At 41.1% G+C, this 20,169-nt stretch overlaps 1 long non-coding RNA gene across 1 annotated transcript in view; it reads right to left on the bottom strand.

Moving 5' to 3' along the window:
- Window positions 1-1,181: 1,181 nt before the first annotated feature.
- LOC147653749 (uncharacterized) overlaps window positions 1,182-20,169 on the bottom strand; it is a 114,434-nt gene continuing 95,446 nt past the window's right edge. Inside the window, exons 2-6 of the long non-coding RNA XR_015285759.1 lie at window positions 2,978-3,113; window positions 2,604-2,702; window positions 2,316-2,459; window positions 2,016-2,101; window positions 1,182-1,294 (exon numbers count right to left, since the gene is read on the bottom strand). This is a non-coding gene — a long non-coding RNA (uncharacterized LOC147653749). The remainder of the gene's footprint in view (window positions 1,295-2,015; window positions 2,102-2,315; window positions 2,460-2,603; window positions 2,703-2,977; window positions 3,114-20,169) is intronic.

The following is a 20,169-nucleotide window of genomic DNA, read 5'->3' as shown; positions in this document are numbered from 1 at the left end:
CCCCTCAGTTCCAACCTGATCCAATGCTCACTTGAATCTTGGAAAGGCTCAAATCAGCAAGATGAAATTAAAATTGTATTCATGAAAGGAGCTCTTTACTCTCCATTCCCCTCCCTCCCCCAAATACATCAGCACCAAGTGAGAAAGGCTCGATTTGAAAGATAATTATTACACAATTAAACTTGGACATAGCTAGTTTGCTACAAGTTCCAGCAGACAGACAAACAAGAGCAGAATCAGAGGTTATCAACCTCAATAGAAATTCCAGCTCATGCTTTCCCCAAAAGCCTCATTTAATTTATCCAGGATTAAAAAATAAAAGAGAAATGAAAAAAAATCACATAAAAGCATTTCACATAGTATATAGTGAAATACTATCATTTCCACCTGAAATATTCATCATCATTATTATGTTTTTCCATACTAAATTACAAAGTCTCCTGCACCCATCTTCCCAATATCTCATTCTAAGTGCTTGCTACTTTAATCCCTTAGGAAGCAAAAGGAGCCTCAGGTGTCTCTGGATCAACAGAAACTAAACAACACAGCTTGACAAAGTATATTAAATTGTCAATCAACTCAATAAAGAACTCCCACTCCAGAGATAGCTATCACCAGCTGATGAATTTGGCTAGGGCAGGTTTAGTGAAGAAAAACTAGGTCTTTATTACCAAATCAGTTAGGAGTTGTTCTACCGTACTGCCCGTAGGATGGGAGTACAAACACCATATTCTTCACAGCCTCATCCACGAAGAATTCCACCTTCAAATTAAGGCTGCTTTGGAGTTGGACCAAACCAATGAAAACTCACTCATCAAACACAGTGATGGCAGCATGCTCAGTCTTTGCAATACAAAACTGGCAACTAACAGCACATTCCTGATCACATCTCCAAGGCTGAGTGTACAGAACTGCAGTGGTGGCCAGGCCCTCGCTGACTGCCAAACCTCCAGCCATCATCCCTTCCTCTCACAGCGACAGGGCAGAAAATAACAACAGCAGAAACTAGATTTTTAGCTTAAGCTAAAACCACAAAGGTCATTGATGAAACAGACTGGAGTGCTTTAGAAACTAGCACGCAGACTTAGCTGAAAACAAATCTTATTGATCACCAATTACAATGAATACTTAATTCTGTTATTCTGCATTATTATTAGACAGTCAGAGACAGCCAAGCTGACCTCAAGCATGCTGAAGCATCGGGGCCAGGCAGTGCACATCTTCCCAGGAGCTGATTTACCCATCGTTCTCAAATCAATTCACCTGCACACAGCCCCACCGTACAACTGCTAGGCTGCAAAATAAAAAAATAGCTCTGCTTAAGAGTCAAACCCCAGGACATAGACCATATGAAAGGAAGAATGAAACCTGCAGCATTTGGTTGACCTTCAATGCCCTGAGAAGATGACAAATTCCCCAAGATGAACAAGTGCCCAAAATACAAAGCAAAGGACTGACTTTTAGGGATCAAATGTTAAATAGGCCTGTGAAATTGGAGTTGTTAGGTTGCACATGAAAGAAGGGAAAAAAGAAAAAACCACCCCAACCCTCAACTGCAATTTTACATCCCTCTTGGAAAATTTGCTTTAATAAGAGAGAGGAATGGATACAATCTTCCCCTCACCTGGAGATTTTAATCAATTCAAGCCATTTCAAATCTGGCAAGAAAGCCCTACCACAGTCCCCATCAAACAACATTGCCTTTCATTTTTGCTTCTCATGACTACTTCAGAGCAGTCTAAATAACAGCAAAGAAGGAAATTCAAGTTGCAATTCAAACACTAAGCTCTGGAATCCCACATTGCCTTCAAACACCTGCATGAAACACTAACTTCATGCTCTATGCTCCCTGCTTTCTTCTAGTTTACTGCACAGTGCATTATTTACATAAAACAGAATTTCTTCTGTGGGAAAGGCTTGCATGGTACTTCAAAGCCTGAATAAATCAGGGACTGCAGCTTGAACTAACAAAAAAATCATCCAAAAAATTCCTTTCAATATCTGCATTGTATTACCTTATCATGCTACCTGTCTAGCTGAGTTATTCAGGTATCCACACCAGAAATGACAGACAATGTCTCTCTATGATGATGTGATGTTACTTCAAATGAAAAAAAACAATAAATAAAAATCACAGATTAATTTCCCATACAAATGATGACTCACTACTCCCAAATCCTTCCTTATAGCAGGATGCTCACTTCAGTCTGGAAGTCTTCATGTTGCAGCCTGCAGGAATCAGCTTATTTCCTGTCAAGGGCTGGAAAGCCTTACAGGAACTGGTTTTGGTTGAAGAACTTCTCCAAGGTGCTTACCTGTGGGACTTATCCAGGTAAGGGATGTTAGCTCCCTCTTCTTTGAGGTTCAGTGTCCAACCACTCCTACTGCTGGTAAGAAGAACAGAAGAAACATCTGCCCATAGCAAGGACTGCACTGGTGGGCAAAGTCCAAATTCCATCCTTCAGGGAAAAAGAAACAAAGACTGAGGAATTCATGTCTGTTCAAAATTTCATCCTTGACTACTGAAAGCATTGGAAGCACATGTGTATGTTTAAAAATGGAATTGTCCTCATTTAAGAATAAAAATAATTTCATCCCATCACCATTTTTCTTGGTCCAATCCTGAACTGCAGATCCAAACAGCTGAGAAAGCATGGAATAGTCTGCTGGACAGCATTAAAATGAGCAACTCCTGTATCTTCCTAAGATAAGAACACAAATCACAAAGAAAGGCACTCTGAGAAAAAATTTCTTAGAGGAAGACCTCAATTATTTTCCAGCAAGGCAGGTAATATGCATTTGGCTATTTGTTAGAAAAAAAACCAAAAAACAAACCTGTTTTTATACAAGATTTTACTCATATATTAACTATCACATATTTTGCAAAACAAAAAGAGACCACAGCAAAGTAAAATCCCAATTTTTTCCTATATTTAAGCTGTGATAGTATGTCTGAAATGGGAATCCAGAGCCTCACCAGATTAATATCACCACTTGGACCAGAGAATTTGCCATATCCACTTCTTCTGGTTTCGTTCAGTTGGAGCTTCTGTTTGCACAGTGATGATGGCTCTTGAACATTCTGGGATTTAAAGTAGTCCCTGAAGAGATGGCTGACAAAAATATGATGTTACTTTCAAGATGCTTTTTAATTATTTCTACCCTCATCCAGAACCTTCTGAGGAGACTTGAAGATATTTGAGGAATTTTTCTTAGATTTTGTGGAAACTTGTGGAGGTTTTGTGTGATTTTTGTGTGATTTTGTGGGATATTGAGGCGATTTATGGATCTTGAGGGATTTTTCATGTATTTTGTGGGAATTTGTGGAGATTTGGTGGGATATTTTTCTAGAATTTGGTCGTGTTTTGAGAAGATTTAGGGAATTTTGTGGTGTTTTTTCTTGAATTTTGTGGGAAACGGTGCTGATTTTATGGGGCGTTTCTGGAATTTGGTCGAGTTTTCAGAAGATTTAGGGATTTTTATGGGATGTTCTGGGAATTGGTGGAGATTTTGTGGGACATTCCTGTGAATTGGTAGGGTTTTGAAATGATTTAGGGAGTTTTGTGGGACTTCTCTGGAATTTGGTGGGGTTTTTCTGGAATTGTGTGGGATTCTGAGGAGACTTGAAGAATTTTGAGGAATTTGTTTTAGATTTTGTGGGAATTTGTGAAGATTCTGTGGGATTTTTCTGGAATTTAGTGGGCCTTTTCCAGGACGTTGTGTGGTTTTGAGGAGACTTGAAGAATTTTGAGGAATTTTTCTTAGATTTTGTGGAAACTTGTGGAGGTTTTGTGTGATTTTTGTGTGATTTTGTGGGATATTGAGGCGATTTAGGGATCTTGAGGGATTTTTCATGTATTTTGTGGGAATTTGTGGTGATTTGGTGGGATATTTTTCTATAATTTGGTCGTGTTTTGAGAAGATTTAGGGAATTATGTGGGATTTTTCTTGGAATTTTGTTGGATATTGAGGAGATTTTGTGGGATGTTTGTGGAACTTTGAGGGACTTTTCTGGAATTTGGTGAGATTCTGTAGAGAACTGACAAATTATCAGGGATTTTTCATGTATTCTGTGGGAATTTGTGGAGATTCGGTGGGATTTTTGTGCATTTTGGCCGTGTTTTGAGAAGATTTAGAGAATTTTGTGGGATTTTTCTTGAATTTTGTTGGATATTGAGGAGATTTTGTGGGATGTTTGTGGAACTTTGAGGGACTTTTCTGGAATTTGGTGAGATTCTGTAGAGAACTGACGAATTATCAGGGATTTTTCATGTATTCTGTGGGAATTTGTGGCGATTCGGTGGGATTTTTCTGGAATTTTGGTTGTGTTTTGAGAAAATTTAGGGAATTTTGTGGGATTTTTCTGGGATTTTGTTGGGTATTGAGGACATTTTGTGGGATGTTTCTGGAATTTGGTGGGGCTTTTCAAGAATTTTGTGGTATTTTGAAAAGATTTTGGGAATTTTGTGGTGTTTTTTCTTGAATTTTGTGGGAAACTGTGCTGATTTTATGGGGCGTTTCTGGAATTTGGTCGAGTTTTCAGAAGTGTTAGGGATTTTTGTGAGATTTTTGTGGGATGTTCTGGGAATTGGTAGAGATTTTGTGGGACATTCCTGTGAATTGGTAGGGTTTTGAAATGATTTAGGGAGTTTTGTGGGACTTCTCTGGAATTTTGTGGGGTTTTTCTGGAATTGTGTGGGATTCTGAGGAGACTTGAAGAATTTTGAGGAATTTTTCTTAGATTTTGTGGGAATTTGTGGAGATTCTGTGGGATTTTTCTGGAATTTGGTGGACCTTTTCAAGGATTTGTGTGGTTTTGAGGGGACTCAAAACACGGCCAAAATCCACAAAAATCCCACAGAATCTCCACAAATTCCCACAGAATACATGAAAAATCCCTGATAATTCATCAGTTCTCTACAAAACCTCACCAAATTCCAGAAAAGTCCCTCAAAGTTCCACAAACATCTCACAAAATCTCCTCAATATCCAACAAAATTCCAGGAAAAATCCCACCAAATTCCCTAAATCTTCTCAAAACACGACCAAATTCTAGAAAAATATCCCACCAAATGCGGAACGCTTCTTGCGCTTCCATTCTCAGAGCTCCTGAGTTAAGCACTCTGTGACTCTTGGCGAGAATACCAGCAGAAAGCATTTCCACTGCATCCGGCAGAGAGAAACTGTACCTGCAGAACACATTTGTCAGGAGCTTGCACCTGCAGCTTATGCACACACAGACATGCTGCACGTTCAAATGGCCAAGCTCATTCTGAAGCAACCTGAAAGCTGCTGTCAGAAGGCTGTGCTTCTTATCCGATCGAAGCAGCAGCACGCGCATTGGAGTTTGGCAAGCACTAAAGAGCTGCAGAAGAGCTTTGCTTAGCAAAATGGGCCAAGAAAAAGCATTTGCTTCATGGGTCTTTGTCGTCGCCTGGAAACAGGTAGCAGCATATGGAAGGGGGTTGTACACGTGGTTTCTTGCCTCGCTTCTCTGCACTTGCAGGGGCTCCCCCCGCCCACCCCGGGCTGAGCTCTGCGGCAGTGCTGCCGCCTTGTGGGCACAGAGCGGTACTGCAGCTGTGCTCCGAGCCGGGCGGGGCCTGGCCGAGCGGGGCCGAGCAGGGGCGAGCCGAGCCGAAGCGGGCCAGAAAGAGCCGAGCCGAAGCGGGCCGGAAAGAGTCGAACCGAACCGAGCCGCGTCGGGCCTCCCCCCCGCCCCCCGCCGGAGCCGGCCGGGAGGACCGCGGCAGAGGCGTTAACTCCAATGCCTGCCGCCGCAGGCGCGGCCGCCACCCAGCTACGGAGCCGCTGAGTCTCGCCGCCATCGTCCTCGCCCCGGGAAAGGCGGCGGAAAATCGGGCGGAATGCTCGGAGTCGGTCGGCGTCGGCAGGTTTTTCGTTCAGGCATGTAAGTTAGACAGACGCGCTGAGAGCAGCGGGGGCCTTACTTGTGCCATAACAAAGATGGCCGCTCTGCCGGAAGTGGCTTCAGCCACAGCAAAGATGGCGGCGAGGAAGGGCGGAAGTTACGTCACGCCACGCAGAAGATGGCTGCCAGGTCGTGGCCGGCTTGTCCTTCCAAGGATGGCGGCCAAAAAGGCGGGAAAATGGAAGGACCCCGGGCAGTGGGTGCGTGAATTCGACTGCCTGACAAACACCCTGGCGTCGACGCCACCCCGTCGCAATTTTCCGCGGCTGCTCCAGCCGTGCGGACACGGGCTGTGCGCTCGGCGGCACCGGGGCCGAGCGCGAGCCGGTCGGGCGCCGACAGGCAGCGGTGACGACGCCGCACTCTGCCGGGGGTCCTTGACGCGGCCGCTTTTTCGGGCTTCTGGCACTCGCGACGACCCGTACCATGCTGCCACTCCTCTCACTCGGTTCCCCTATTTATTTAAAAGCTTGGCATTTAAATGAATAATATAGAAATTAAAATATACAAATCTATAATAAAGAAATGCATATAGGGTGATAGATAGGGAGATACATAGATAGGGAGATAGATAGATAGATAGATAGATAGATAGATAGATAGATAGATAGATAGATAGATAGATAGATAGATGTCGTGTGGAAGAAGTACTGCAACGACTTCCTTCTGCTGCTCCCTACTGCTGTTGCTGCTCTCTGCGACAACAATTTTACTTTCCCTTGGACTCCCAGATGCAGAGAAATGCCCTGCACAGCGCAGAAACCTGTCACACCATGGGTGGAATAGGGTGCTGCAAATCCGTGCTTGTGTCAGTGGCAGGGGTGAGCTGCACAAACATGTGCTGTCCTGTCACACGTTCTCCTCGCCAGACGCAGTGCAAAAGCTTTCTGCTTGCATTAAGAGCAAGAAAGGCAGAAGCCAGGACTCCGGAGCTCAGAGAAGGTAACCGCAAGAGGCGAGCCTCCTTCGGCAGAAGCTGCTTTCCGGAGCTCTTGGCAACCGGCCAAGGAACCATGTGTGTCAGAGGGAGAGTGCCGGTCAGAGCGCGGGCGGGGGAAAGCGCGAGCGCTGCGGGCAGGCGAATAAGGAAGGTGTTGAACAGGTATCTGGCACGCGAAACTTTCAGACTGCAAGTGGAACGTAGATGCTGCTCAGCCGCTTGCTGACAAGTCTCTAGTTGTCTTGTAGAAGAAGTACGGCCACGAGTTCCTTCTGCTGCTCCCTACTGCTGTTGCTGCTCTCTGCGACAACAATTTTACTTTCCCTTGGACTCCCAGATGCAGAGAAATGCCCTGCACAGCGCAGAAACCTGTCACACCATGGGTGGAATAGGGTGCTGCAAATCCGTGCTTGTGTCAGTGGCAGGGGTGAGCTGCACAAACATGTGCTGTCCTGTCACACGTTCTCCTCGCCAGACGCAGTGCAAAAGATTTCCGCTTGCAATAAGAGCAAGAAAGGCAGATGCCGCGACTCCGGGGTTCGGAGAAGGCAACCGCAAGAGGCGAGTCTCCTTCGGCAGAAGCTGCTTTCCGGAGCTCTTGGCAACCGGCCAACTTCCCATGTGTGTCAGAGGGAGCGTGCCGATCAGCGCGCTGGCGGGGGAAAGAGCGAGCGCTGCGGGCAGGCGAATAAGGAAGGTGTTGAACAGGTATCTGGCACGCGAAACTTTCAGATTGCAAGTGGAACATAGCTGCCGCTCGCACGCTTGCTGATTAGTTGCTAGTTGTCGTGTGGAAGAAGTACTGCAGCGACTTCCTTCTGCTGCTCCCTACTGCTGTTGCTGCTCTCTGCGACAACAATTTTACTTTCCCTTGGACTCCCAGATGCAGAGAAATGCCCTGCACAGCGCAGAAACCTGTCATACCATGGGTGGAATAGGGTGCTGCAAATCCGTGCTTGTGTCAGTGGCAGGGGTGAGCTGCACAAACATGTGCTGTCCTGTCACACGTTCTCCTCGCCAGACGCAGTGCAAAAGCTTTCCGCTTGCAATAAGAGCAAGAAAGGCAGATGCCGCGACTCCGGGGTTCGGAGAAGGCAACCGCAAGAGGCGAGTCTCCTTCGGCAGAAGCTGCTTTCCGGAGCTCTTGGCAACCGGCCAAGGAACCATGTGCGTCAGAGGGAGAGTGCCGGTCAGAGCGCGGGCGGGGGAAAGCGCGAGCGCTGCGGGCAGGCGAATAAGGAAGGTGTTGAACAGGTATCTGGCACGGGAAACTTTCAGACTGCAAGTGGAACGTAGATGCTGCTCAGCCGCTTGCTGACAAGTCTCTAGTTGTCTTGTAGAAGAAGTACGGCCACGACTTCCTTCTGCTGCTCCCTACTGCTGTTGCTGCTCTCTGCGACAACAATTTTACTTTCCCTTGGACTCCCAGATGCAGAGAAATGCCCTGCACAGCGCAGAAACCTGTCACACCATGGGTGGAATAGGGTGCTGCAAATCCGTGCTTGTGTCAGTGGCAGGGGTGAGCTGCACAAACATGTGCTGTCCTGTCACACGCAGAATCAGAGGTTATCAACCTCAATAGAAATTCCAGCTCATGCTTTCCCCAAAAGCCTCATTTAATTTATCCAGGATTAAAAAATAAAAGAGAAATGAAAAAAACCACATAAAAGCATTTCACATAGTATATAGTGAAATGCTATCGTTTCCACCTGAAATATTCATCATCATTATTATGTTTTTCCATAGTAAATTACAAAGTCTCCTGCACCCATCTTCCCAATATCTCATTCTAAGTGCTTGCTACTTTAATCACTTAGGAAGCAAAAGGAGCCTCAGGTGTCTCTGGATCAACAGAAACTAAACAACACAGCTTGACAAAGTATATTAAATTGTCAATCAACTCAATAAAGAACTCCCACTCCAGAGATAGCTATCACCAGCTGATGAATTTGGCTAGGGCAGGTTTAGTGAAGAAAAACTAGGTCTTTATTACCAAATCAGTTAGGAGTTGTTCTACCGTACTGCCCGTAGGATGGGAGTATAAACACCATATTCTTCACAGCCTCATCCACAAAGAATTCCACCTTCAAATTAAGGCTGCTTTGGAGTCGGACCAAACCAATGAAAACTCACTCATCAAACACAGTGATGGCAGCATGCTCAGTCTTTGCAATACAAAACTGGCAACTAACAGCACATTCCTGATCACATCTCCAAGGCTGAGTGTACAGAACTGCAGTGGTGGCCAGGCCCTCGCTGACTGCCAAACCTCCAGCCATCATCCCTTCCTCTCACAGCGACAGGGCAGAAAATAACAACAGCAGAAACTAGATTTTTAGCTTAAGCTAAAACCACAAAGGTCATTGATGAAACAGACTGGAGTGCTTTAGAAACTAGCACGCAGACTTAGCTGAAAACAAATCTTATTGATCACCAATTACAATGAATACTTAATTCTGTTATTCTGCATTATTATTAGACAGTCAGAGACAGCCAAGCTGACCTCAAGCATGCTGAAGCATCGGGGCCAGGCAGTGCACATCTTCCCAGGAGCTGATTTACCCATCGTTCTCAAATCAATTCACCTGCACACAGCCCCACCGTACAACTGCTAGGCTGCAAAATAAAAAAATAGCTCTGCTTAAGAGTCAAACCCCAGGACATAGACCATATGAAAGGAAGAATGAAACCTGCAGCATTTGGTTGACCTTCAATGCCCTGAGAAGATGACAAATTTCCCAAGATGAACAAGTGCCCAAAATACAAAGCAAAGGACTGACTTTTAGGGATCAAATGTTAAATAGGCCTGCGAAATTGGAGTTGTTAGGTTGCACATGAAAGAAGGGAAAAAAGAAAAAACCACCCCAACCCTCAACTGCAATTTTACATCCCTCTTGGAAAATTTGCTTTAATAAGAGAGAGGAATGGATACAATCTTCCCCTCACCTGGAGATTTTAATCAATTCAAGCCATTTCAAATCTGGCAAGAAAGCCCTACCACAGTCCCCATCAAACAACATTGCCTTTCATTTTTGCTTCTCATGACTACTTCAGAGCAGTCTAAATAACAGCAAAGAAGGAAATTCAAGTTGCAATTCAAACACTAAGCTCTGGAATCCCACATTGCCTTCAAACACCTGCATGAAACACTAACTTCATGCTCTATGCTCCCTGCTTTCTTCTAGTTTACTGCACAGTGCATTATTTACATAAAACAGAATTTCTTCTGTGGGAAAGGCTTGCATGGTACTTCAAAGCCTGAATAAATCAGGGACTGCAGCTTGAACTAACAAAAAAATCATCCAAAAAATTCCTTTCAATATCTGCATTGTATTGCCTTATCATGCTACCTGTCTAGCTGAGTTATTCAGTTATCCACACCAGAAATGACAGACAATGTCTCTCTATGATGATGTGATGTTACTTCAAATGAAAAAAAACAATAAATAAAAATCACAGATTAATTTCCCATACAAATGATGACTCACTACTCCCAAATCCTTCCTTATAGCAGGATGCTCACTTCAGTCTGGAAGTCTTCATGTTGCAGCCTGCAGGAATCAGCTTATTTCCTGTCAAGGGCTGGAAAGCCTTACAGGAACTGGTTTTGGTTGAAGAACTTCTCCAAGGTGCTTACCTGTGGGACTTATCCAGGTAAGGGATGTTAGCTCCCTCTTCTTTGAGGTTCAGTGTCCAACCACTCCTACTGCTGGTAAGAAGAACAGAAGAAACATCTGCCCATAGCAAGGACTGCACTGGTGGGCAAAGTCCAAATTCCATCCTTCAGGGAAAAAGAAACAAAGACTGAGGAATTCATGTCTGTTCAAAATTTCATCCTTGACTACTGAAAGCATTGGAAGCACATGTGTATGTTTAAAAATGGAATTGTCCTCATTTAAGAATAAAAATAATTTCATCCCATCACCATTTTTCTTGGTCCAATCCTGAACTGCAGATCCAAACAGCTGAGAAAGCATGGAATAGTCTGCTGGACAGCATTAAAATGAGCAACTCCTGTATCTTCCTAAGATAAGAACACAAATCACAAAGAAAGGCACTCTGAGAAAAAATTTCTTAGAGGAAGACCTCAATTATTTTCCAGCAAGGCAGGTAATATGCATTTGGCTATTTGTTAGAAAAAAAACCAAAAAACAAACCTGTTTTTATACAAGATTTTACTCATATATTAACTATCACATATTTTGCAAAACAAAAAGAGACCACAGCAAAGTAAAATCCCAATTTTTTCCTATATTTAAGCTGTGATAGTATGTCTGAAATGGGAATCCAGAGCCTCACCAGATTAATATCACCACTTGGACCAGAGAATTTGCCATATCCACTTCTTCTGGTTTCGTTCAGTTGGAGCTTCTGTTTGTACAGTGATGATGGCTCTTGAACATTCTGGGATTTAAAGTAGTCCCTGAAGAGATGGCTAACAAAAATATGATGTTACTTTCAAGATGCTTTTTAATTATTTCTACCCTCATCCAGAACCTTCTGAGGAGACTTGAAGAATTTTGAGGAATTTTTCTTAGATTTTGTGGAAACTTGTGGAGGTTTTGTGGGATTTTTGTGTGATTTTCTGGGATATTGAGGCGATTTAGGGATCTTGAGGGATTTTTCATGTATTTTGTGGGAATTTGTGGAGATTTGGTGGGATATTTTTCTAGAATTTGGTCGTGTTTTGAGAAGATTTAGGGAATTATGTGGGATTTTTCTTGGAATTTTGTTGGATATTGAGGAGATTTTGTGGGTGGTTTGTGGAACTTTGAGGGACTTTTCTGGAATTTGGTGAGATTCTGTAGAGAACTGACAAATTATCAGGGATTTTTCATGTATTCTGTGGGAATTTGTGGAGATTTGGTGGGATTTTTGTGGATTTTGGCCGTGTTTTGAGAAGACTTAGGGAATTTTGTGGGACTTTCCTGGGATTTTGTTGGGTATTGAGGACATTTTGTGGGATGTTTCTGGAATTTGGTGGGGCTTTTCAAGAATTTTGTGGTATTTTGAAAAGATTTTGGGAATTTTGTGGTGTTTTTTCTTGAATTTTGTGGGAAACTGTGCTGATTTTATGGGGCGTTTCTGGAATTTGGTCGAGTTTTCAGAAGATTTAGGGATTTTTGTGGGATTTTTGTGGGATGTTCTGGGAATTGGTGGAGATTTTGTGGGACATTCCTGTGAATTGGTAGGGTTTTGAAATGATTTAGGGAGTTTTGTGGGACTTCTCTGGAATTTTGTGTGTTTTTTATGGAATTGTGTGGTTTTGAGGAGACTTGAAGAATTTTGAGGAATTTGTTTTAGATTTTGTGGGAATTTGTGGAGAATCTGTGGGATTTTACTGGAATTTGGTGGGCCTTTTCAAGGACTTTGTGTGGTTTTGAGGAGACTTGAAGAATTTTGAGGAATTTTTCTTAGATTTTGTGGAAACTTGTGGAGGTTTTGTGTGATTTTTGTGGGATTTTGTGGGATATTGAGGCGATTTAGGGATCTTGATGGATTTTTCATGTATTTTGTGGGATTTTGTGGAGATTTGGTGGGACATTTTTCTAGAATTTAGTCGTGTTTTGAGAAGATTTAGGGAATTTTGTGTGATTTTTCTGGGATTTTGTTGTATATTGAGGAGATTTTGTGGGATGTTTGTGGAACTTTGAGGGACTTTTCTGGAATTTGGTGAGATTCTGTAGAGAACTGACGAATTATCAGGGGTATTTTCATGTATTCTGTGGGAATTTGTGGAGATTCGGTGGGATTTTTGTGGATTTTGTCCATGTTTTGAGAAGATTTAGGGAATTTTGTGGGATTTTTCCTGGAATTTTATTGGATACCGGGGAGATTTTGTGGGATGTTTGTGGAACTTTGAGGGACTTTTCTGGAATTTGGTGAGATTCTGTAGAGAACTGACGAATTATCAGGGATTTTTCATGTATTCTGTGGGAATTTGTGGAGATTCTGTGGGATTTTTCTGGAATTTGGTAGAGTTTTGAGAAGATTTAGGGAATTTTGTGGGACTTTTCTGGGATTTTGTTGGGTATTGAGGACATTTTGTGGGATGTTTCTGGAATTTGGTGGGGCTTTTCAAGAATTTTGTGGTATTTTGAAAAGATTTTGGGAATTTTGTGGTGTTTTTTCTTGAATTTTGTGGGAAACTGTGCTGATTTTATGGGGCGTTTCAGGAATTTGGTCGAGTTTTCAGAAGATTTAGGGATTTTTGTGGGATTTTTGTGGGATGTTCTGGGAATTGGTGGAGATTTTGTGGGACATTCCTGTGAATTGGTAGGGTTTTGAAATGATTTAGGGAGTTTTGTGGGACTTCTCTGGAATTTTGTGTGTTTTTTATGGAATTGTGTGGGATTCTGAGGAGACTTGAAGAATTTTGAGGAATTTGTTTTAGATTTTGTGGGAATTTGTGGAGAATCTGTGGGATTTTACTGGAATTTGGTGGGCCTTTTCAAGGACTTTGTGTGGTTTTGAGGAGACTTGAAGACTTTTGAGGAATTTTTCTTAGATTTTGTGGAAACTTGTGGAGGTTTTGTGGGATTTTTGTGGAATTTTGTGGGATATTGAGGCGATTTCGGGATCTTGAGGGATTTTTCATGTATTTTGTGGGAATTTGTGGAGATTTGGTGGGATATTTTTCTAGAATTTGGTCGTGTTTTGAGAAGATTTAGAAAATTTTGTGTGATTTTTCTTGAATTTTGTGGGATATTGAGGAGATTTTGTGGGATGTTTGTGGAACTTTGAGGGACTTTTTAGGAATTTGGTGAGATTCTGTAGAGAACTGACAAATTATCAGGGATTTTTCATGTATTCTGTGGGAATTTGTGGAGATTTGGTGGGATTTTTGTGGATTTTGGCCGTGTTTTGAGAAGATTTAGAAAATTTTGTGGGATTTTTCTTGAATTTTGTTGGATATTGAGGAGATTCTGTGGGATGTTTGTGGAACTTTGAGGGACTTTTCTGGAATTTGGTGAGATTCTGTAGAGAACTGACGAATTATCAGGGATTTTTCATGTATTCTGTGGGAATTTGTGGAGATTCGGTGGGATTTTTCTGGAATTTTGGTTGTGTTTTGAGAAGATTTAGGGAATTTTGTGTGATTTTTCTGGGATTTTGTTGGGTATTGAGGACATTTTGTGGGATGTTTCTGGAATTTGGTGGGGCTTTTCAAGAATTTTGTGGTATTTTGAAAAGATTTTGGGAATTTTGTGGTGTTTTTTCTTGAATTTTGTGGGAAACTGTGCTGATTTTATGGGGCGTTTCTGGAATTTGGTCGAGTTTTCAGAAGTGTTAGGGATTTTTGTGAGATTTTTGTGGGATGTTTGTGGAACTTTGAGGGACTTTTCTGGAATTTGGTGAGATTCTGTAGAGAACTGACGAATTATCAGGGATTTTTCATGTATTCTGTGGGAATTTGTGGAGATTTGGTGGGATATTTTTCTAGAATTTGGTAGAGTTTCGAGAAGATTTAGGGAATTTTGTGTGGTTTTTTCCTGAATTTTGTGGGAAACTGTGCTGATTTTATGGGGCGCTTCTGGAATTTGGTCAAGTTTTCAGAAGATTTAGGGAATTGTGTGAGATTTTTCCTGGAATTTTGTTGGATATTAGGGAGATATTTTGGGATGCTTGTGGAACTTCTGGGGACTTTTCTGGTATTTGGTGAGATTCTGTAGAGAACTGACGAATTATCAGGGGTATTTTCATGTATTCTGTGGGAATTTGTGGAGATTTGGTGGGATATTTTTCTAGAATTTGGTCGTGTTTTGAGAAGATTTAGGGAATTTTGTGGGATTTTTCCTGGAATTTTGTTGGATACTGGGGAGATTTTGTGGGATGTTTGTGGAACTTTGAGGGACTTTTCTGGAATTTGGTGAGATTCTGTTGAGAACTGACGAATTATCAGGGATTTTTCATGTATTCTGTGGGAATTTGTGGAGATTCGGTGGGATTTTTGTGGATTTTGGCGGTGTTTTGAGAAGATTTAGAGAATTTTGTGGGATTTTTCTTGAATTTTGTTGGATATTGAGGAGATTTTGTGGGATGTTTGTGGAACTTTGAGGGACTTTTCTGGAATTTGGTGAGATTCTGTAGAGAACTGACGAATTATCAGGGATTTTTCCCGTATTCTGTGGGAATTTGTGGAGATTCGGTGGGATTTTTCTGGAATTTTGGTTGTGTTTTGAGAAAATTTAGGGAATTTTGTGTGATTTTTCTGGGATTTTGTTGGGTGTTGAGGACATTTTGTGGGATGTTTCTGGAATTTGGTGGGGCTTTTCAAGAATTTTGTGGTATTTTGAAAAGATTTAGGGAATTTTGTGGTGTTTTTTCTTGAATTTTGTGGGAAACTGTGCTGATTTTATGGGGCGTTTCTGGAATTTGATCGAGTTTTCAGAAGATTTAGGGATTTTTGTGAGATTTTTGTGGGATGTTCTGGGAATTGGTAGAGATTTTGTGGGACATTCCTGTGAATTGGTAGGGTTTTGAAATGATTTAGGGAGTTTTGTGAGACTTCTCTGGAATTTGGTGGGGTTTTTCTAGAATTGTGTGGGATTCTGAGGAGACTTGAAGAATTTTGAGGAATTTGATTTAGATTTTTGTGGGAATTTGTGGAGATTCTGTGGGATTTTTTGGAATTTGGTGGGCCTTTTCACGAACTTTGTGTGGTTTTGAGGAGACTTGAAGAATTTTGAGGAATTTTTCTTAGATTTTGTGGAAACTTGTGGAGGTTTTGTGTGATTTTTGTGTGATTTTGTGGGATATTGAGGCGATTTAGGGATCTTGAGGGATTTCTCATGTATTTTGTGGGAATTTGTGGAGATTTGGTGGGATAATTTTCTAGAATTTTGTGGTATTTTGAAAAGGTTTAGGGAATTTTGTGGTGTTTTTTCTTGAATTTTGTGGGAAACTGTGCTGATTTTATGGGGCGTTTCTGGAATTTGGTCGAGTTTTCAGAAGATTTAGGGATTTTTGTGAGATTTTTGTGGGATGTTCTGGGAATTGGTAGAGATTTTGTGGGACATTCCTGTTAATTAGTAGGGTTTTGAAATGATTGAGGGAGTTTTGTGGGACTTCTCTGGAATTTTGTGTGTTTTTTCTGGAATTGTGTGGGATTCTGAGGAGACTTGAAGAATTTTGAGGAATTTTTCTTAGATTTTGTGGAAACTTGTGGAGGTTTTGTGTGATTTTTGTGTGATTTTGTGGGATATTGAGGCGATTTCGGGATCTTGATGGATTTCTCATATATTTTGTGGGAATTTCTGGAGATTTGGTGGGATATTTTTCTAGAATTTGGTCGTGTTTTGAGAAGATTTAGGGAATTTTGTGGTGTTTTTTCTTGAATTTTGTGGGAAACTGTGCTGATTTTATGGGGCGTTTCTGGAATTTGGTCGAGTTTTCAGAAGATTTAGGGATTTTTGTGGGATTTCTGTGGGATGTTCTGGGAATTGGTGGAGATTTTGTGGGACATTCCTGTGAATTGGTAGGGTTTTGAAATGATTTAGGGAGTTTTGTGGGACTTCTCTGGAATTTTGTGGGGTTTTTCTGGAATTGTGTGGTTTTGAGGAGACTTGAAGAATTTTGAGGAATTTTTCTTAGATTTTGTGGAAACTTGTGGAGGTTTTGTGTGATTTTTGTGTGATTTTGTGGGATATTGAGGCGATTTAGGGATCTTGAGGGATTTCTCATGTATTTTGTGGGAATTTGTGGAGATTTGGTGGGATAATTTTCTAGAATTTTGTGGTATTTTGAAAAGGTTTAGGGAATTTTGTGGTGTTTTTTCTTGAATTTTGTGGGAAACTGTGCTGATTTTATGGGGCGTTTCTGGAATTTGGTCAAGTTTTCAAAAGATTTAGGGAATTGTGTGAGATTTTTCCTGGAATTTTGTTGGATATTAGGGAGATTTTGTGGGATGCTTGTGGAACTTTGAGGGACTTTTCTGGAATTTGGTGAGATTCTGTAGAGAACTGACGAATTATCAGGGATTTTTCATGTATTCTCTGGGAATTTGTGGAGATTTGGTGGGATTTTTCTGGAATTTTGGTTATGCTTTGAGGAGATTTAGGGAATTTTTGTTGATTTTTCTGGGATTTTGTTGGGTATTGAGGACATTTTGTGGGATGTTTCTGGAATTTGGTGGGGCTTTTCAAGAATTTTGTGGTATTTTGAAAAGATTTTGGGAATTTTGTGGTGTTTTTTCTTGAATTTTGTGGGAAACTGTGCTGATTTTATGGGGCGTTTCTGGAATTTGGTCGAGTTTTCAGAAGATTTAGGGATTTTTGTGAGATTTTTGTGGGATGTTCTGGGAATTGGTAGAGATTTTGTGGGACATTCCTGTGAATTGGTAGGGTTTTGAAATGATTGAGGGAGTTTTGTGGGACTTCTCTGGAATTTTGTGTGTTTTTTTTCTGGAATTGTGTGGGATTCTGAGGAGACTTGAAGAATTTTGAGGAATTTTTCTTAGATTTTGTGGAAACTTGTGGAGGTTTTGGGTGATTTTTGTGTGATTTTGTGGGATATTGAGGCGATTTAGGGATCTTGAGGGATTTCTCATGTATTTTGTGGGAATTTGTGGAGATTTGGTGGGATATTTTTCTAGAATTTGGTCGTGTTTTGAGAAGATTTAGGGAATTTTGTGGGATTTTTCCTGGAATTTTGTTGGATATTAGGGAGATTTTGTGGGATGCTTGTGGAACTTCTGGGGACTTTTCTGGAATTTGGTGAGATTCTGTAGAGAACTGACGAATTATCAGGGATTTTTCATGCATTCTGTGGGAATTTGTGGAGATTCGGTGGGATTTTTGAGGATTTTGGCCGTGTTTTGAGAAGATTTAGGGAATTTTGTGTGATTTTTCTGGGATTTTGTTGGATATTGAGGACATTTTGTGGGATGTTTGTGGAACTTTGAGGGACTTTTCTGGAATTTGGTGCGATTCTGTAGAGAACTGACGAATTATCAGGGATTTTTCATGTATTCTGTGGGAATTTGTGGAGATTCGGTGGGATTTTGAGGATTTTGGCCGTGTTTTGAGAAGATTTAGAGAATTTTATGGGATTTTTCCTGGAATTTTGTTGGATACTGGGGAGATTTTGTGGGATGTTTGTGGAACTTTGAGGGACTTTTCTGGAATTTGGTGAGATTTTGTAGAGAACTGACGAATTATCAGGGATTTTTCATGTATTCTGTGGGAATTTGTGGAGATTCGGTGGGATTTTTGAGGATTTTGGCCGTGTTTTTAGAAGATTTAGGGAATTTTGTGGGATTTTTCTTGAATTTTGTTGGATATTGAGGAGATTTTGTGGGATGTTTGTGGAACTTTGAGGGACTTTCCAAGAATTTTGTGGTATTTTGAAAAGATTTTGGGAATTTTGTGGTGTTTTTTCTTGAATTTTGTGGGAAACTGTGCTGATTTTATGGGGCGTTTCTGGAATTTGGTCGAGTTTTCAGAAGTGTTAGGGATTTTTGTGAGATTTTTGTGGGATGTTTGTGGAACTTTGAGGGACTTTTCTGGAATTTGGTGAGATTCTGTAGAGAACTGACGAATTATCAGGGATTTTTCATGTATTCTGTGGGAATTTGTGGAGATTTGGTGGGATATTTTTCTAGAATTTGGTCGTGTTTTGAGAAGATTTAGGGAATTCTGTGGGATTTTTTCTGGAATTTTGTTGGATACTGGGGAGATTTTTTGGTTGTTTTGTGGAACTTTGAGGGACTTTTCTGGAATTTGGTGAGATTCTGTAGAGAACTGAAGAATTATCAGGGATTTTTCATGTATTCTGTGGGAATTTGTGGAGATTCGGTGGGATTTTTCTGGAATTTTGGTTGTGTTTTGAGAAAATTTAGGGAATTTTGTGTGATTTTTCTGGGATTTTGTTGGGTATTGAGGACATTTTGTGGGATTTTTCTGGAATTTGGTGGGGCTTTTCAAGAATTTTGTGGTATTTTGAAAAGATTTTGGGAATTTTGTGGTGTTTTTTCTTGAATTTTGTGGGAAACTGTGCTGATTTTATGGGGCGTTTCTGGAATTTGGTCGAGTTTTCAGAAGTGTTAGGGATTTTTGTGAGATTTTTGTGGGATGTTTGTGGAACTTTGAGAGACTTTTCTGGAATTTGGTGAGATTCTGTAGAGAACTGACGAATTATCAGGGATTTTTCATGTATTCTGTGGGAATTTGTGGAGATTTGGTGGGATTTTTCTGGAATTTGGTAGAGTTTTGAGAAGATTTAGGGAATTTTGTGTGGTTTTTTCCTGAATTTTGTGGGAAACTGTGCTGATTTTATGGGGCGCTTCTGGAATTTGGTCAAGTTTTCAGAAGATTTAGGGAATTGTGTTAGATTTTTCCTGGAATTTTGTTGGATATTAGGGAGATTTTGTGGGATGCTTGTGGAACTTCTGGGGACTTTTCTGGTATTTGGTGAGATTCTGTAGAGAACTGACGAATTATCAGGGGTATTTTCATGTATTCTGTGGGAATTTGTGGAGATTTGGTGGGATATTTTTCTAGAATTTGGTCGTGTTTTGAGAAGATTTAGGGAATTTTGTGGGATTTTTCCTGGAATTTTGTTGGATACTGGGGAGATTTTGTGGGATGTTTGTGGAACTTTGAGGGACTTTTCTGGAATTTGGTGAGATTCTGTTGAGAACTGACGAATTATCAGGGATTTTTCATGTATTCTGTGGGAATTTGTGAAGATTCGGTGGGATTTTTGTGGATTTTGGCGGTGTTTTGAGAAGATTTAGAGAATTTTGTGGGATTTTTCTTGAATTTTGTTGGATATTGAGGAGATTTTGTGGGATGTTTGTGGAACTTTGAGGGACTTTTCTGGAATTTGGTGAGATTCTGTAGAGAACTGACGAATTATCAGGGATTTTTCCCGTATTCTGTGGGAATTTGTGGAGATTCGGTGGGATTTTTCTGGAATTTTGGTTGTGTTTTGAGAAAATTTAGGGAATTTTGTGTGATTTTTCTGGGATTTTGTTGGGTGTTGAGGACATTTTGTGGGATGTTTCTGGAATTTGGTGGGGCTTTTCAAGAATTTTGTGGTATTTTGAAAAGATTTAGGGAATTTTGTGGTGTTTTTTCTTGAATTTTGTGGGAAACTGTGCTGATTTTATGGGGCGTTTCTGGAATTTGGTCGAGTTTTCAGAAGATTTAGGGATTTTTGTGAGATTTTTGTGGGATGTTCTGGGAATTGGTAGAGATTTTGTGGGACATTCCTGTGAATTGGTAGGGTTTTGAAATGATTTAGGGAGTTTTGTGGGACTTCTCTGGAATTTGGTGGGGTTTTTCTAGAATTGTGT

Source organism: Cyanistes caeruleus, chromosome 4, assembly GCF_971803275.1.
Source record: "Cyanistes caeruleus chromosome 4, bCyaCae1.hap1.1, whole genome shotgun sequence".
In the NCBI taxonomy this organism is placed as follows: Eukaryota; Metazoa; Chordata; class Aves; order Passeriformes; family Paridae; genus Cyanistes; species Cyanistes caeruleus.
The sequence above is the reverse complement of the archived record's forward strand: the minus strand, read 5'-3'. Positions and strand labels throughout refer to the sequence as shown.